Source organism: Crocodylus porosus, unplaced genomic scaffold (genome assembly GCF_001723895.1).
Source record: "Crocodylus porosus isolate Cpor-Errol unplaced genomic scaffold, CroPor_comp1, whole genome shotgun sequence".
Taxonomy (NCBI): domain Eukaryota; kingdom Metazoa; phylum Chordata; order Crocodylia; family Crocodylidae; genus Crocodylus; species Crocodylus porosus.
In genome coordinates this window covers 24,214,606-24,233,897 of record NW_017728912.1, presented here as the reverse complement: position 1 = coordinate 24,233,897, position 19,292 = coordinate 24,214,606, and the positions used below count along the sequence as shown (strand labels likewise).

At 45.9% G+C, this 19,292-nt stretch overlaps 1 long non-coding RNA gene across 2 annotated transcripts in view; it reads left to right on the top strand.

Annotated features, from left to right (window-relative positions):
• Positions 1–10,482, top strand: part of LOC109309439 — a 31,324-nt gene extending 20,842 nt beyond the window's left edge. Inside the window, exons 3-5 of one of the 2 annotated variants that reach the window (XR_002100913.1) lie at positions 6,489–6,607; positions 8,172–8,199; positions 9,738–10,482. This is a non-coding gene — a long non-coding RNA (uncharacterized LOC109309439). The remainder of the gene's footprint in view (positions 1–6,488; positions 6,608–8,171; positions 8,200–9,737) is intronic. The other variant, XR_002100912.1, reaches the window with a different exon arrangement.
• The last annotated feature ends 8,810 nt before the right edge of the window (positions 10,483–19,292 follow it).

Genomic DNA, 19,292 nt, shown 5'->3' with positions numbered 1-19,292 from the left:
ATTATAGACTAACGTGATGTCTGAAGAAGCATAAGTTAAGGTCATGATAAGCATCATGTGGCAGTCTAGACTGGAAACCAAAGAAGAAAATATCTACATTTGAAATAGAACAAGTCTAGGCTGACAACAATGGGCCCCTTTCTGATCTAGAAATGGCTTCAAAATGGAATTCAATGAGTTTTAGGTAAAGTACCCCCTCCTCCATTTTGAAACATGGGGATGCTGAATACTCATGACACAGAGACTGCAGGAGTGTGCTAATTAGCATGAGTCCAGCAGACTCACAGCAGGCACAATTAATCAAGTCTGCTCTGACACATGCTAATTAGCAGGCATCAGAGCAGAGCTCTGTCACTTGTATAGATGCCCCCAATAGCAAGATCTATCAAAGGAAGTTGCATTATGCTAAGAACTTCCCATTAGGTTGTTTGCTAAGACCCACAAAACTGTATAAGTGAGATGTTCAAAGGAACCCAAGTGACTCAAGAACACAAGTCCTACTGAGTGCTGTTACTTTCCTGTCTCTAGCCAGTCATATACATGCTTCCTACAGCTAGTCTCCAGAATCACTTTTGCCTTTCCCTTAGTGGTTTCTTTGGCTCCAGGGCTTATTCTAACAGCTGTTTTTACTATCCTTATAAAATGGAACTATTTATCTTGTGCAATGACTTTGTTTAGAGATTTTACATATTCATGAATAATAATTACTGGCTTTAATTTATATAATTGCTTCCAATTCCAAGGGAATGAGACCAATTGTAAAATATGACCATCTTAAAAATGAAACCTAATAAGAACTATTTAATCCAATTTAAAAGGGGGAAAGAAAAAGGATTGGAAAAGAAGGGGGTGAGAACTCTCAGTCTGAAGGGTACAGATTGATGTTTTGAGGCTGCACAAAGATGCAGCTGTGTATCATTATCATCATTATGTTGATAATAATCTACCTGACATTTAGGAAAGAACTCACTGAGATACTTCATGCCCATAGAAACTTGTCCTTGAGGGACATCATGTTTTAAATCCTCAGTGATGACACATGATTGCCTAAGTTCATGGTTTGGCTTCCATCCTAGAAGGCAGTTCCAGATGCATCAGTGAGGACTCATCTTTGCTAAGGTAGCATACCAGGGGTTATATTATCTAAGGCTTCAGAGAAGTTCCTTTTAACTCAAAAAAGAAAATTTAAAAGGGGTGGGGAAGAGGTAAAAGAGAGAAAAAACAAAAGGAAATGGAGTGTAAGGGCTAATGCCAAAACACTTTATCATCAATAGATGGAGCCTTGAGAGAAGATTGGAACGTTGCATGTTCAAAGTTAGCAGCACACTCCCCTTCCTAACTGAGGTGCCAATAGCACTGGCCTGTAATGACTTGATAGCTACACCATTTATCCTATCCAAAAAAGAAAAAAATAATGATAAGGATGATATCAGCCAGAATCTGTGGACCCCAGGCAATTTAGAAGACCCCAGAGACATCCCTGGCAGGAACTGAACTCACACAACTTAGTATGTGCTAGTTAACAGAGATCCTGCATGTCTCATGCTCAAAGGAGAGGGAAAGAATGGTCCTGACCTTGACCTAGATACTAAGAACTGAGAGTGTGCTGAAGGAGATGTTATCTGATTGTGTGCTAGGGACAGAAATTACACACAAACTGGCATAATGGTGCAGACAGAAATGACAATTTTCACCTGATCTGACCCCGGAAAATGCTCTACGGCTGTGACCAAACAGAAGTGCATGGCTGCAGAAATTTAAAAGAGCCTGAGCTTTAAAAGAGCCCTATCCAACAAAAAATCTGAACCCTAATTGCATGAGGGTTCAGATGAAGATACTTCAAAATGGAGTGTCTGCCTAGCTGCCTCCCAGCCTTGGTGGAAGCCTCAGTGCATCTACATGCCTCCTAGCCTCAGTGTATCTGCCTGCCTGCCAGCCTTGATGCTATTCGCAGAAAGAGAGGGGAGAAAGGGAGCAAAGGGAGTTCAGTCTGGGTGTTTTTCATCCAGAGCTGGAGAGTGGGTTAGGTGTATTGGAGTCCCCCCACCCCATCCTCCAGTGCCAGCTGGGGAAGCCCTAGAATGAGCTAGGGAAAATTGGCTGCAAGTTCACAGCCAGCAGCTGGATCTCCCAACCTCCTAGACCCAACAGCGAACTTCTGTTGGGTCTGGGAGATCATTGTAATGTATAGCACTTCCTGCAAAGTGCTATGAGTTACCTCAGGGAGCTGCTCTTCTTCACACATCTTAAGTGACTGGAAACCATTTAAAATCTGTAATACAACAGAAGTTCAGTGCACATAAACCACTTTCAAAATGGCCAGAACTAGTTTAAATAACCCTGAATGGATGTGATATCAGACTTAACTGATTTAGATTAAACTAGTTTATTGAACTTCTGTCCCAGATCCTCTCTAGATTCAAATTAACTCATAGCTCCCCAGCACATCAGAGTGCCACACCACAAACCCCCTCTCATAGCTGCCTGTTCCAGCCAATCAGGGAGACATGCTCTAGCACCTCCCTCCCCCCCCCCGCTCTTGGTCTGACCCACTACAGGCATGTGGTTGCATTTCTGGAATCAAAAGTGAATGTCTGTTCACTTCCCTATTGGTTTAATCTATGCAGCTTAAACTAACCTGAGAAGATTGAACCGATTCAACCTTAGGCTTTTTGACTAGGCTTTTAGCCAAAGAGCTCAGCTGCAGGGTTCTTTGAGGTGTATGTTGCTAAGGACAGTAACAAACCACAGGTGTTAGTTCCTCAAGAGCCTGGTTTTTCAGCACATGGGGAGTTACAGCTGAAGCAATGACAGGCCTAATCATAGGATTTAAAATCACATGATATTCATCCCTCATGCAACTAATTTAACAGTCAGAGGATTAATGGTATCTGCAGTTAAGATCACCTGAGTATTTCAGCTCCCTATTCTTAGTTGTTCAGAATTGAACTGCATATCAACTAGGGAGTGCTCAGGGTGGTTCAGATTCTCATTTCAGCTATACCAGTAAAAAATTGAGACTTACTCCATTTAATTTTCTTTAAAGCAATGGAGCAAATCTGAGTAGCCAGCTGTATAACCACCAGGGACCCAGGTTCTCTGTTTTCCATGGAAAAATGGAGAAAACCATGGATTTTACCCTTTACCCGAGGAAAACACAGATTTCTCATTTTACCAGAGGAAACCCATGGATTTTGCAGCTCTTCCAAAAAGCTCTCTGCAGGCTGGCAGTTTCAGCCCACAGGGGGCTGGGGGGGGTGGGAGGAGAGCGGTGAGGCAGGGGGTGCCATGTACACGTAGGCAGCCAGGAGGGGAGGGGGCTGGGTTCTGCTCCACTGCAGCAGCTGCCACCTCCTCCCAGGGGCAGGAGGCTATGGACCCAGGTCCCTGGCCCCATAGCCCTGGCAGCTGTGGGTCGCCTCCAGTAGGGATGGGGGGGCACAGAGGGCTGTGGGTAGGGGGTGAGGGGCACCAGCAGGGCTGCAGGGGCTGGAGAGGGAGTGAGGGACCTTTCATTTTAATCATGGATTTGGAGGGTATTTGTCAGAGAAACTGGGGGTTTTTTATCAGAGAAATTATGATTTTTTTAATTAGGGAAAACCAGGATCCCTGGTAAGCACCATAAGATTCTGTCCTTTTCCACACACTTTGGATTTGATGGCATAACTTACTGGCAATTGATCTTTGTTTCATTTTGTTTGATTTACTTCTTCTATCACAGACTTGTACCTTTTCTTCCTGTTCATGTTTACTGGCAGTACATCAATTAGGGTTCCTCTATCAGATTTATTTATACAGACTCCATTCAGTTCTAAACTTCTTTTCTGATTTTTTCTGTACTCAGTGGGTGCATCTACACTTGCAATTCTGGTGCATGAATAAACTGCGGAGCTTATTGCTTTGGGGTTAATTGCTTTCAGGTGCACCATTTAAAAGTGTATTCAGGAGCAATTTATTCTGGAGGAATAAGCTCCTCCATTTATTCATGCACTGCACATGGAGCTGGGTTGGAGCAGCCCAACTGGCAGGGGGCCCCGGGCGCCAGCCTGCCAGGCTAAGGCTGCTCCCACTGTTTCAACATGCTGCAGAGGGGCTGGCTGGGGCACAAGAGAGCTTCAGTGTGGGGCTAGCCAGCCAGCAGCCCCTGCACTGAAGCACCCTCATGCCCCAGTCAGACCCTTCAGCGTCTACACATGTGCTACTGAAGATTTTTTTTTTTACTCTGCAGCAGGATAGTACTTGTACTGCTGTGGACTAAATTAGTTTACTCCAACCTAATATGGATGGATGTGTAGATGCTGTGATATTTACTCTGTAGCTAGTCAACTAAGAAGCAAGCATCTTGTGTAGACATGCCAGTATTGACTTCAATGAACAGTCCAGCTATCTTCTCTTAGAAATTAATGCAAATGACTCTTTTCCCATTTTTGTAAAAAAAATCCTTGGTACATTACTTCCTCAGTTATTGGGACACTCAGGTTATGTCAATGGCAATTTGTTTTGGTCCTAACTTGTAACTGTTCTATTTTTAAGCTTTATTTAATACAGAACTTCATCTTTATTCTTAAAGTTGATACAGAAATGTAACTTGGAACTGCTGGCTTAGGCCCAAGTTTTAGCAAAGGTTGTGAGTCCTATTGGAAGAAGAGCCTAGGTAGGGAGCTACATCTGATGCATGCCTTTACCCAGCCCTTCATATACATCCTGCACTCCTTCAATTATGAGTCACTCTTGAGTTGAAAACGTAGCTAAATTTTCTGACACTCAATTTAAGGGAATGTCTCCCCCCCACAAAAAACCAAAAACAAAACAGTGGTGCATTTATAAGGATACAACCTCTGTGGTGCATATTGGAGCTTCTTACTGGTACTTTTTCTTTTTCTTAAAGAAATATTTGGATTTAAAAGTTGTCATATATTTGAAGGAAGGCAATAAGTCAGACAACCCTATAGACAATTGACCCACTTATCACAATGCAACTTGCAACTCACAATGCAATGAGGCAACTTGCATTCCATCACAAATCCCCTTATCCAGTGACATGGCCAACCCGATATTATTTACATACTAATGGAATGGACCGGAGGGATGTAGTAGGAAAAGAGGTCTGTGAACAACCTGGAAGATGGGATGGAGTGCACCCTCAGCAAGTTTGCAGATGACACCAAGCTGGGGGGAGCAGTAGATATGCTGGAGGGTATGGCTAGGATTCAGAGTGCTCTAGACAAATTGGAGGATTGGGCCCAAAAGAAATCTCATGGGGTTCAACAAGGAAAAGTGCAAAGACCTGCACATAGGATGGAACAATCCCATGCACCAGTACAGGCTGAGGGCTGGCCGGCTAGAGAGCAGGTCTGCAGAAAAGGACCAGGGGGTTACAGTTGACAATAAGCTGAATATCAGCCAGCAGTGTGCCCTGGTTACCAAGAAGGCTAACGGCATACTGGGCTGTATGTGAGTTGCCAGTAGGTCAAGGGAAGTGATTATTCCCCTCTATTCAGCACTGGTGAGGCCACATCTAGAAAACTGTGTCCAGTTTTGCACCCCCCACTACAGAAAGGATGTGGACAAATTGGAGAGAGTCCAGCAGAGGGCAATAAAATGGTGAGGGGGCTGGGGCACATGATTTATGAGGAAAGACTGAGGGAACTGGGCTTATTTAGACTAGAGGAGACTGAGAGGGGACTTGATAGCAGCCTTCAGCTACCTGAAGAGGGGTTCAAAAGAGGATGGAGCTAGACTGTTCTCAGTGGTGTCAGATGATAGAACGAGGAGCAGTGGTCTCAAGTTGCAGCAAGGGAAGTTTAGGTTGGATAGGAAGAATTTTCTCACAAGGAGGGTAGTAAAGCACTGGAACAGGTTACTCAGAGTGGTGGAATCTCCATCCTTGGAGGTTTTCACAGCCCGACTAGACCAAGCTGAGCTGGGTTGATCTACTTGGGAATGGTCCTACTTTGAACAGGGGATTGGACTAGATGACCTTTTGAGGCCCCTTCCAACCCTCATTTTCCATGATTCTGTGATTCTATGATAAGGAGGGAAAACACACAGATGGCAAAATAGAACACACACTCATTTAATTTATGCTTTTTTTTTTTTTTTTAACTTTTTTGTCCTGGTTTAACATACTCTGGCCTTCTGTCTGTCCATTGCCAAACTTGTAATTTGTCCCAGTCCATGTCTCAGTGCTGAATTCAGTCCTCCCCTCTCCCTTTGTGATCCTCTACCACAACAGCAGCCAATGGCTGGACTACAACAAATGTGTTCTGCAGAGAAAGCCCGAGGAACCTGGAGTGCTCAGTGTCAGGCTCTCATCAATCCAGCCCACTCCTGCTGGATATAGATGAAAGCTGACATCTGGACATGGTAAAGCAGGGATACAACTTCATGATTTACAGTCTGTGTTGTGTAAAGGGAGCCCACACCTACTTGCCTTGTAATTGGGTGTAATAAGCAAGCAGTACTAACCCTTTAGTTATTTACATTAGCATACTATGGGGAAGAGAGAAGAAGGTGGATCCAATCACAAAGATACAATTCGGAATGTGGAAGACCTTGGGCAAGCTATGTAAGGCCAGATCCTGCTCTACCTATGAATCACTGAAGTGTAAGTAGATGCCTGTGTGCTCAAACCCCTGAAAAACCACTAATGCATGTACTTCTGTAATGGGTCATCATCTTAGTTTTAGCCTTAAAACTACCTCACAGTAAGCAGGAGTTTTTCAGGCACTTGAGCAAGGTGGTATTAGATTACATTTAAGTGCTGAAGTATACTTAAGTACCTAATAGATGGTCTCTCTGCCTCAGTTCCTTGTTTGTAAAATAAGGGCAGTTAGGTGGTATAGACAATATGAAACTAAGGTATTTGCATACTATGGAAATGAGGTCTGTATCAATACCTTAAAGAGAGAAAAGAATCTGTACCACTGCAAAACCTATGGACTGAGGTATCTGGGAGTCCACTGCATTGATTTCAATATCAGCTTCTATAGCATGGTAGAGATGGGCAAATATGGTTTTGCACAAAACACATCTAACAAGCAAAAATGTCCCTGTAGTGTGAATGTCAGCCAACTAATGACATAGATGGTTGTAGGCTGTAAGAGTCAATTGAACGTTTATGTTGCTAGGATCCTGTGACCCCAGCTGACTTCCTGCCCCTGGGGCAGGGGGCTGGACTCGATGATCTTCCGAAGTCCCTTCCAGCCCTAATGTCTATGAACTATGAATTCTATGAAATATGAGGGGTGTGAAAAGGTTACACCCCCAGGCCAGGCAAGGAAAAGAAACCCCTGGTGTAGATACAGCTGGCAGGAGGAGGCTTCTGTGGGTTTGGCTGCTATTGTGTAGGAGGGTTGTCACCAAGCTGGTAGGAAAACCCCTCTGCCACCACCTATCATATTTCTAACAGGGGCCTCTACTGAAATACCTATGCTGGCACAGCTATAATGGTGGGGTATCTGTAACGTACACAAGCTTCAGGATCCCGAGGTAAATCCAGTTCCATCTCTGTGGCTTGTGGGACATTTGGGCAGGGAGAGGGGGTGTGAAGGGGAGAACAAAACTCATCTGAGTGGAAGCCTCAGGGAGATCCAGCCAACAAAACCATTGCTGTCTGAGCTTTAACTGGATTAGACCCTGCTCAAGGTCTAGTCTCTTGTTTAGAAAACCTCACCAAATCTCTAGTGGCTACTTGCAGTAGGTGAGTTGGGGAGCCGAAAGCTAATGTCACCCATTCCCTCATTTCCCCCAGCTCCACCCTGGAATACATTTTCCAGACTTTCCAGTCAGGTCCTGAATACTGATTGGTGCACTAGCCTCATCAGCTTTCTGGCATGATTTCTCACGTTCCCATCCGCCCCCAGAGAGTTAAGGAAGCAGAGCGTGCTATTCATACTCTGTCTGGGTGTTCACTGGGGAGCTGAGGTGGGTACAGATATGGATGCAGCTGCTCCCAGGAAGGGACTCAAGTGACTTTCCTGCTGGGTCAGAAGTGTTCTTGCTGGCAAAATAACCACTCTCTAAAAACAACTCCTTTATGAGCTGCTCTGCAGAGGGACAAGAAATGCTTCTTTGGAAAGGGCGTAGGGGAGGGAGAGGACAGGGATTTGCACAGCAGGTAATTGGGAGTGTCTCTCATGGTCAGTGATTCACTTCTGCTCATTTTGCAGAGCCTTTGGGAAACTGCATGTATTTGTGGTGAGTAGTCATCTTACAATACGTCTATAAAGCACCCAGTGATTAATGATAACAGGGGACCTTAGGGCATGTAAAACCCAGAGGCCAACTGAGTAAGTTTGGGTTCCCGCTTTATTCAGATAAACAAAGAACAAGAACCAGGAGTGATGCAGCTTCTCTGCAGCTAATTGCATGCAAACTCTTTGGTCAGAATTGAGGCTGTTTGGAGAGAACTGACATGAATAATGGTGTGTTGATTTATCTGGAGGGGATTGGTCTGGTTTGGGAGTCCCCTCTGGAACAGAGGAAAAAGCACTGCTCTGGAACTGCAGAACAGTAGAAGAGATACTTCCTGTACCATAGGCTAGTAGCATAATGATGGGGGGAGGGGGAGCACTGGGACAGTAGTTCTGGGTACTGACTTAGGAGGTGCAAGAATAACAGATATCACCACTGCTGGCCATGTACGCCATTTCTGGGAGCTGTCCCTAGCTCACACAGTGCTGCTGCCCAGGCCACAGGGCTGCCTTGTTACGCCTCCACCGTAGGCAGTTTTGATCTCACTCCAGTGGAGTTTTGTTCTCAGTTTCCCGGGACCGGGATTAGATCCAGTAGTAGTCCATTGTTATTCATGAATATGCTGTACTATTTTTGAAAACAGTATGAGAAAATTTTCTTTTTAAGAAACAGTGTAAAATAATTCACGCTACCATTCTGGGGTGGAACATCTGAATGTATGGGAAAGGGATGTGGGAAATAAAAGCCCAATGCCATTATTACTTTGCTGGGATGCGAGTAGGAAAGCAGAGTGGTGGGCATCCCCTATTAGGTCTACTGTATGTTATACATACCAGAGTGCAACATAGAGCTGGTCAGGTTCAAGAAACCTGCAAACTCAAGCCACCCAAGAAGAAGCTTGTGTTTGAAGCAAAGACAGTTTTAGAGACTGGAAACTCTGGGAGCAGCTGAGGGAAGTCTAGGGAATTTCTCCAAGTTTTTTGAGAGCAGGTTGAATACTGTTCATCCCATAAGAAATGGGACAAGGCAGGCATTGCTCAAAGAAAATTAGTCCAGGAAATTATATTTTTATATGTAAGAGCTCCAGTCTTCCTAGTTAGAATTTTCAAAAGTGCTCAGCCAACAGAATGGAGCCCAAGTTAAAAAAGTTCAGAGCTCATTTTGGTCCATATACATGTATACAAAATGAAAATATGTTTAACCTCAGTAAAACTTTTTGTCCGTCTCTTCCCTTTAGGCAAAGTGGCATGTTCCAGTTTTGAAGGATTTCATTTAAAGGAAAAGTAAAGAATTTCTTTACTGTCCGAGTCCCCAAGGTCTGGAACAGCCTGCCATTGGAGGTGGTTCAAGCACCTACACTGAACACCTTCAAGAGCAAATTGGATGCTTATCTTGCTGGGATCCTATGACCCCAGCTGACTTCCTGCCCTTTGGGCGGGGGGCTGGACTCGATGATCTTCTGAGGTCCCTTCCAGCCCTAATGTCTATGAGATCTATGAAATGTATCACAAATTTTAAAATCTTTTTTTTTTGTTGTTAAGGTGTTCACTGCTCTGTTCCAGGGACAACTAAAGCTCTGGATCTGATTGTGCAAAACTACACACACAGTAAGGGGGAATTCTTACACAGGACCCCTCACAATCTGTGTAGGGACAACAGACCAAGGGTTGAAAGGAACACAGAGAAGCTGTTACCTCACTTAGATCACATCGGTGATTATTTTTGCAAAGCAAGAAAATTAATCTAGGTCTCAGCCTAGTCCCCTGGTCCCTCAGGTATGATGCGCTCCATAGTTTAAATTTTGCAGTATTTTGCACAGCCATAAATTACATGAATAAGTCATGGAGAAGTGGGCAGTTAAGTGCTGATAGCTTTAATAACTGGCAGATGAACAGAAGGTAAGAGGTGACTATCAGGCCATGACTATTGCAAAGTACTGTTACATGCCTATCACTGTAAAGAGCTGAACTCTATAATTTTCATCCATGGGGAGGTATAATTTCCTTTCTTGTTTTTCCTTTAACGTGGAGTACATATTTATTTCCAGTGCTAGTATATGAGCAAGAGCAATTCAACTGATGTCCTGTGCTTTCAGCGGAGGTGTTACTCAATGCAGCATACTAAATGGATAAGAAAAGGACTCAATGCTGCATGGTGCTGAGCACCCATAGTTCCCTGTGAAGGATTCACTGACTGCTAGAACTCTGCACAAGTTGCAAAAATTAGGCCCTAAAAGATTAGAGGGCCAGATTTTATTTTGCGTATTAAACATCTCAGTGGACTTAAGTGCTTAAGTTTAATTTGATTCCATCCTGTTCAAGTTCCTGAAAATCCATTAATGCATCTAGTTTTGTAACACACCATCTTCTGACCTTTAATGAGCCATAAAATGACTCAGTGAGTGAGAAGGAAGATCCATTCACCTTTGGCAGGGTGGAATAGAATTGCTCTCAGGCACCTTTGTTCACTTACATACTTAATAGGTACAACAGAATCTGGCCTTCTCTTTCTTTGTAGAGAGCAAAAGCCAAGCATAAACAGTATGTGATCTCAAGATCAGCTAGCTTGCTGTCTGTGGCAAAGTGGGGGTCCCTGACTAGCCACAGAGCTAGTTTCCCCACCTGCTTCTGGGCATGCCACCCACCTGTCTCTCCTGCCACACCATATTGTAATTAATTATGTTATTAATTAAGGCAGGAGGCTGCCCATTTTACACCCTGATATGGGGGGAGGCTATCTGGAGCTCTGTTCCACCCCTACACCACGGCCCAAGCCTTGCAGATGGCATCCCAGGCAGTTGGCTCAACCGTCTCCTTCGCCCATTAGCTGTGGCCCCACTCATGGGAACTTTGGCTTCTGTATAAGCCCTGGCCCCATTTCAGGCCAGTCAGGACCCCAAGTTTCTTTGGTCATCATGCGCATCTCTCACAGTGGGCTCCTGGTCCTTTTGACCCTTCTGGACCTGGCCCCAGCATTGACCAGTCAAGTCCCTCAGTTGGGTTTATGCATCCTGCCTGCACTTAGGGATCAGTGCCCCCCATTCCCAGCTCAGGTGCTTCTGGAAGCATGCCTGGCCCTGTGGCGTCACTCCCCAGCAGGCTCAGACACTTCCCAAAGCTTACCTGGTATACCCTGCTCTGATGGTAAATGACCCACCCGAAGGTGAGGGCTGGAGTTAAGGCGCCCCTACCCGCCTTTCACTGGGGTAATAACTGGTCTGGCATTTCCTGGGAGCTCCTGCACTACTGAGAGCCCCACCAGGCTACCCACTCCTGGCAGGGTGCAGTTTTAGGTCATGACCAGGACACTGTCCCAGGCAGGGGGCTTATTGCATCACTAGAGGGAAGGAGACTGGAATGCTAGCTGCTAGGGCTGTGAGAAGCTTTGGTAGCTGATTCGATTTGCAGGAGATTCCACATGATTTGGGGACCAAATCTCTGAATCCGAATCAAATCAGGAGACCAATTAAAAGCTCCAAATCAATTCAAAGCATTTGAATTGATATGGTAAAGATTTGGAAAAGATTTGGCTGATATGGAGATTTGGTCATAGACTAAACAGGCAGCTGCCTCCAACTGGCAAGTATGCTGGGGTTGGGAGAGGGAAAGAGTGTGGGGGAGGAAGGGATTGGGGCTGGGAAAAACTGCCCAGCTGGGATGGGGGGGGCGGTGTTACATGGGGAGGGGAGTGTGGGGAGGTGCGAGATGCAGATATGGCAGTGCTGGGAGTGGAGACTCTGCCTTGCTACTGCTGGCCCAACCAGGGCAGGGGGGCAAGATGCGGGTGCGGTAGCACTGGGAGTGGGGGTTATGCCCTGCTGCTGCCTGGAGCGAGCTGCACCTGCATCACACCACCTCCCACTCCTGCGCCAGCTGGGCAAGTGGCCGCAGGGCATAGCCCCCATGGCTCTCCCCACTGGGGTAGAGTCAGGCATAGCCAGAGGAGCCATGGGAGAAGCCCCTATGGCTGTCCTGCCTCACCCCATCCCCCAAACAGCCCCAGCCTCCTGGCACTTGTAAAAAAAATTTTAAAATGCCCTGTACTCACTGGCTCTGGCAGCAGGAACTGGGGGCCTCTGAGGGCTTGTGGCAGAGCCCTCCTGCACAGCACCAGGCAGTGGGGGCAGCAGGGATCGCCCCCCGCCCCACTTGGCACTCGTGCAGCAGCTGCCTCAGCGTGGGTACAGTGTGGCTTGGCAGGCTGCTGCTCGCTGTCTGAGAGCTGGGGTGGTTCCACCTGTCAGCCAGAGCCTGGCAGTGCTCAGCCCCAGTGGCTCCAGTTCTCAGACAGCACACAGAACCCTCCTGAGCTGCACTGCACCCATGAGATATGACAGCTGCCGCGTGGGTGCCAAATTAGGGGGGTGATTCCCACTGCCCCCCACTGCACGGAGGGACTCCACCATGAGCCCTCAGAGGCCCTAATCGCCGCTGCCACAACTGGTGAGTGCAGAGCTTTTTTTTTTTTTTTTTTTTTTAAAGTCCCGCACTCAACAGCTGTAGGAGCGGTGATCAGGGACCTCTGAGGGCTCATGGCAGAGACCCCACATGGTGTAGGGCAGTGGGGGGGCAGTGGGGATAGCCCCCCCCACTTGGCACCCATGCAACAGCTGCCCCATCGCGCGGGTGCAGCTCAACTTGCCAGGGCACTGCATGCTGTCTGGGAGCTGGGATGGTTCCACCTGCCAGCCAAAGCCTGGCAGCACTCAGCCCCAGTGGCCCCAGCTCCCCGATAGCATGCGGCACCCTGCCGAGCTGCACTGCACTTGCACCATGGGGCAGCTGCTGCAGAGCTGCCAGGTCGGGGGGCAATCACCACTGTCCCCCACTGCTCCAAGCTGTTCAGGGGGGCTCTGCCATGAGACGTCAGAGGCCCCTGATTGCTGCTGGCTGCTGCCAGAGCCAATGAGTGCGGGGGTGGGTTTTTTGTTTATTTTAGTGCCAGGACTAAGCTGGGGCTGGCTGGAGGACGGGCCCAGGCAGGGCAGCCATGGGGGCTTCTCCCACAGCTTCCCTCACATGTCCTGTAGCTTCCCAGACATGCCTGGCTCTCCCCGGCCAATCCGAATCACCAAATCTCTCCAAATCAGCATTGAATCTTTGGAAGCCCATTTGGCCGAATCAGTTCACGACAGTGATCCGAATCTCCAAATTGAATTTCTGTCCTCCAAATCAGTCAAATCCAAATCAAATACTTCCCTATTCGTACAGGCCTACTAGCTGTATCACTTGCTGGCGCCTAATGTGGATCCCTGTGTGCTGAGTGCTGTACATACATGCAAGAGAAAAAGCCCCTGCCTCAAAGAATTTACAATCTAGAGACAAGCCAAAATAATAGTAGGAAGGAAATAAAGGCATAGCTAGAAGTGATTTTTCCCTGCTTATGCACACGATATAGGGGCAGTACAGGGACATAGTATGCCCTTTATATGTCTCACACATAAATTATATAGGGGTAGTTCAGGGCTGTATTAATCCCTTTCATATCCAACCATATAGGTGACATAGGGGTAGCATGGAGATATGCTACTCCCCTTTGTGTCCCACTCATATAATTGACAAATTGTCATATTGTAGTGGCAGAATAAGGAAAACAGCCCAGGCCTCCTGACTTGATGGTAGTTTCCTACCCTGCTTTCCTTCTGCCAGCATCTACAAGACAGGCCAGTGTCAGTGTAACCCACTGGTGAGGAAGTGTGGTACAGGTCCTCTTCGCTTCCTGACCCCAGTGACTACACAAGTCTGTAAGGAGCCAATTTGGATATACTTTGTGGTTTAGTTAAAAAAGCAGCAACTCAGGCTTCTCACTCTGGCAGTCTTAGGTTCAAGATGGCAACCATCATAGGACAGTCATGGAGTTCAGGGGCCAGAGTGAGATGCTGGGGGCCTAACAGCATTCCATTCCCATTTCCCATTAGTTATTCCCTGCATTACCCCCCAACTGGTCTGAAAGGGAAGAGGAGAAAGTTCTTGACTTACCAGTTTCTCAATCCTGTTACTCAGGTCTCTAAACCGTCCTGAAGACCGTCTGGCCATGTCATAATTATACTTGATGTTGGTGATTTTCAAGTTGCCGCTGTAATAGAACAGCCTCTGATCTGTAAGGGAAGGGAAAGCCATGGGTCGTAGGGCAGCATTTCATGGCTTGTCCAGGCGACTTCAGAGGCTTCTAGTTAGGTGACATCTGGAAGGCACAAAAGTGGCCTACCTATAGAAAAGCTATTCAAACTACAGGAGGCCTGGGAACTGAGAGTGGTGGATGATGGTTTCCTGCCAAACTGGAGGAGTGAGGAGGGGTTTGCTCCAAGCAGAGTCATGGCAAAGAGAACATGATTCAGTCTCCCAATAAGGTTTCCCTGTTGAGCCCTTTGCCGATAAGCAGCATTTTGGCCTCAATACCACATGGCTCTGGGACATGAGCAGGAAATATTGCTGTGGCCCATTTTCTCTTTTCTGCCCTGCAAGGGTTGTTCCTCAGATTTACTTGTGTTACAAAACCCCTCAGGGTACAAAAGCAAGGGGACAGTTAAACAGAGTTTAGCCAAAGGCCAAGTTTGCCACTTGCTAAGCCTACACTAGGCTGGCATGATCTGTAGGGTTTGCGTCAGAGGTAGGTTTTGATGGGCCATAAAATGAAGAAAAGTCGGAGGTTTCACAAAAGGAGAGGCAATAGCTGTCACAGTACTTGCTGCCTTGCACAGCAGGATGGTCCTTAGCAGCAGTTAGCAAGAATACTGCCCATGGAAGGGTATAGGAGTCACTGGATTTTCAAGGGTATAGTTGTCAAGGAAACTGATGGCACAAGTTGAACTGGTGACAATTCTAGCAGCCAGGAATGTGCAAAGCACTTGAGCCCAAGGGTGTGGAGGCTTAGCATGCATTAAATAAGGAAACTTACCATAGGCCAGAAAATAAACCAGCAGGCCAATGGTGATTGCTGCTGCCGCCACTATCCCTAGAACAATCAAAGCAATCTTCCAAGGCTCGAGATCTCTTATCTGGGTGGCTGACTGGTATTTTCTGGAAAGGCAGAGTTAAAAAAACAAACATTTTTTTTAAAATGTTAGTATAAATTTTTATTTTTTAGTAAATTTAACAACAATCTCAATGTTGGTTACCCATCGCAGACAAAACGTTCCAGTATGATATGCCAGAAGCGTTCAAAACTCATGACTCAAGCTCTAAAATTGATTTTAAAAAAATTAGAAGCCAATAGTGATGTGTTCATTTCATTTGCCTTCTGGGGTGTGAGTCTTTACATTTTGCTTGGGGCACATTTTCAAGCTTTTCTTCACAGCCCCAAGAGGTAGAAAGTGGAGATTTTTGCGCCCTAGGTGCATCACTCTGCACTTGTCCTTGTTGTACTGCATCCTATTGTGTACTGCCCACTTTTCCAACCTGTTCAGGTCTGCCTGCAATCGTTCCCTACCCTCCAAAGTGTGCACTTCACCCCACAATTTAGTATCTTTCGCAGACTTGGACACTTAACACCCACATCCAAGTCACTGATGAAGATATTGAAGAGTACAGGTCCAAGGACCAAACCCCACCTTGGAAAGGTCCGGTACCCACATCCTTCCAGGTTGATACCAACCTGTCTACTACCACTCTCTGGGTGCAACTGCTAAGCCAATTTGCCACCTACCAGACCATGTAAACATCTATGTCACAGCCTCTTAATCTATTTATGAGAATGGGATAAGATACTGTATCAAAGGCCTTGTTAAAATCCAGGAAACCAACATCCACCTCTACCCTTGCATCTAAGCATTTTGTGACCCTGTCATAAAATGAAATCAGATTGGTTAGACATGATCTACCTGCTATGAATCCATGCTGGTTTCCCTGCTGAGTTATTTTTCCCACTGGACTCCCACAAATATGATCCTTCATAATCTTTTCAAAGACCTTTCCAAGGACGGAGGTGAGACTGCCTGGCTTATAATTACTCGGATTATCCTTCCTCCCCTACCCCCCTTCTTGAAAATAGGGACCACATTGGCCCTTTTCCAGTCCTCTAGGACATGACCTGAGTGCCATGAGCGCTCAAACGGCCATGTCAGTGGTTCTGCTATGACACCGGCCAATTCCTTTAGAGATGCAGCTCATCTGGGCCTGCTGACTTGAACACATCCAGTCTATCCAAGTGACTCTGCACCAAGTCAGAGTTGACAGTTGGTGGGCTGGTGTCCATCTGATGCCCATCTAAGAACCTATTAGGAGACTTATCTTGACCCCTGTTCAGGAACACTGAGGCAAAAAACTAATTGAATAGCTCAGCCTTGTCCCTCCTGTTTGTAACTAATTGCTTCTTCTTGTTCAGTAGAAGTCCTATGCTGCCCTTCACCTTCCTTTGACTCCCCACATACCTAAAAAAAGACTTTTTGCTGTCTTTAATTTGTGTTGCCAGCCTCAGCTCTGTAGTTGCTTTGGCTTTTCTAACTGCCTCCCTGCAAGTGCGGACCAAGTAGGTATACTCCTCCTTGGTAGCTTCCCCCTGCTTCCACTGCCTATATGTCTTCTTTTCTGCCCTTAGGCTCCCCTGGATTTCCCTGTTTAGCCAAGGAAGTTTTTTGGATCCTTTCCCCCTTTTCTCTTATACTGGGATCATCTCCCTTTGTGACTGAAGGATCGCTTCCTTTAGGAACAACCACCCTTCCTGATCTCCTATCTCGCCAATACTCTTGTGCTACAGTGAATTATTGACTAGATCCTAAGCACACTGAAGTTAGCCTTCCTAAAGTCAAGCACTTCCACCCTATTAGTTATCTTACCCACCCTACGTCATATGGTGAATTCAATTGATTGGTGGTCACTGTCCCCAAGGTGATCACAAATCTGCAGCTCCCCTACCAGGTCCTCTCCCGTAGCCAACACCAAGTCCAGTAAGGCATTCCCCCTAGTGGGATTGTATACCTCCTGCATTAGGTGAAAGTCCTGCACACAGGTTAAGACCCTACGTGAACAGTTTAAATCTGCCCTCATACCTTTGTCCATTGTATACTAGGAAAAATATACTTATTGTAAGATAAATACTGAATGCTCCTGTGTCATCAAATCATTCAGCAGTTATTTTGAAAAGCCATACTAACTCCTCTTCAGTTGTCAGGCATAGTTCAACGTAATGAAGTCTCCCCTGATTTGTCCCCAAAGCCATCACAGCCATCTCCTTCAGGCAGAGACAAATGCATCCCTTCCTCTCTGCACCAGATGGGGTATGGAAGTCAGCTGGAAATCAATGCAACCACACTTTGGATTCTATGGGCTGTATATCTAGTTGTTAAAAATACACACTGAGATGATGAACAAAGTCACTTTAACTGAAAAACTCCTATGAATAAACCTGTAAAATCCTGGTAAGTGAGTAGATAAGATTTCTTAAGTTGAATAGTTCACCTGAAGCAGCTTGCAGATGCAGCTACATTGCATTTGTTTTAGGAGGCAGTGAAACAGAGCAGTGCATTAACTTCACCATGTAGAAGTAGTCCTAGATATGACCCAACTGTGAAAAAGGCAAATGCAATGCTAGGATGCATCAGATGAGATCTTTCCATTAGAGACAGGGAGGTATCAGTGCTATTGTAAAAGGCACTGCTGAGGCCTGTACTGGAATGCATCAGAAAATGGGTGAAAGTGCCTAATAAGTGTAATCAGCAACAATTCAATGGAAATTCATAGTCACACTGGAATCACTGGATTTTGGTGGCATTGGGATGTGGTCCTATGAGCTGAGTCAACAGTGGCTTGGCATTGTGTGGGGACCATAGTCAGATCCCAGCTAAAAGCAGTTGCAGCTCCCTCTGAAACCAATGGGACTTGCATCTATTTACACACTGGAACCAGCTCTGGCCTCAGGAGTGTTCGGGAAGGTGTGAGGTAAGATAACGTAGGTGTGGGGATCTGCTGCATTTTACCTCTCCTGCTATTCACACCCCTTCTGCTCCAGTGGCTTGTAATTACAGTAATTTGCCCACCTAGTGAATGACCAGCTGGGACACATTTATTACTCTGCCACCTACACATCAACTTTCAGACCAGCATGTATATATGGCATGTTGCTATTTACATCATTACCACACTGAGATCAGAGATTCCCTTGGGAGCCAAAGACACATCCTTTTACCTTAGGTGGCATTTGGCCTACAGACTGTAGAATCCAAAGGTATCAAAGACAAACACCATCAGTAAAGGACATCTATTCCACTCCTTTTCTATGGCAATACCAGTTCCCCCTGAGTTGGTTCAGTGCCAGTTACAGTCTAGCTGTAAGTATTCTGTATAGATGTATCCCTATACCAGTTAAGAATGGCGATCAAATATTCTTCATATAAGAAGAGAATTCAGCACTGCAGCTAGAGATGGACTTCAAAACTCCCACAGTTTAAAATCATAGCCAGGCTCCCAACCCAGTAAAGAACTCAGGTGCACATTTAACTTAAGCACGCAAATTCCATTGACATTCCACTGCCATCAACTTGGGTTTTTTAGTGTTCTTTTCCATGCTTCTCAACTTGTCATTGCTTATTGTGACAGAGCACCAAATTCTGTTACTTACTATGCAGTCTCTGCTCCACATAATTTCCATCTAAAATATATGACAATACTTCCAGATTTAAAATTAAGTGCATGCCTAAGTGTTCTCTGCTGGGTCAGAAACCTATAACTGAACTGGCCAAAAAACTTAGCAGAGTCATAGTTCAGATTATTACACAGAAAGGCAGCAGTTGCTGAATCTGAATATAAAGAACCCCTAGCATGAGCCTGGTTTTATCAGTACACTGATACCTTTAAATAATACAACCAGAGGCAGGTTCAGAGGGATATAGTGGTGTGCTTGCAAACCCCTGCGTTTCCTCCTCCAACCAAACTTTAAAACCACCTGCCCAGCAGCAGCAGTAGCATTTCTATTCCGGCAGCTCAACTGACTTCTTGGATCATTATAATCCACATGATTCCTGGTAATCTCTCTTCATTCAATAGGTGTTAACAACCCCACATCCTGTTTAACGTTAGCCTGACTTCTATCCTGGGGAAGATCTTAGAAAAGTTTATTAAGGAGGCCATCCTTGAGGGACTGGCCCAGGCTAACATTCTAAG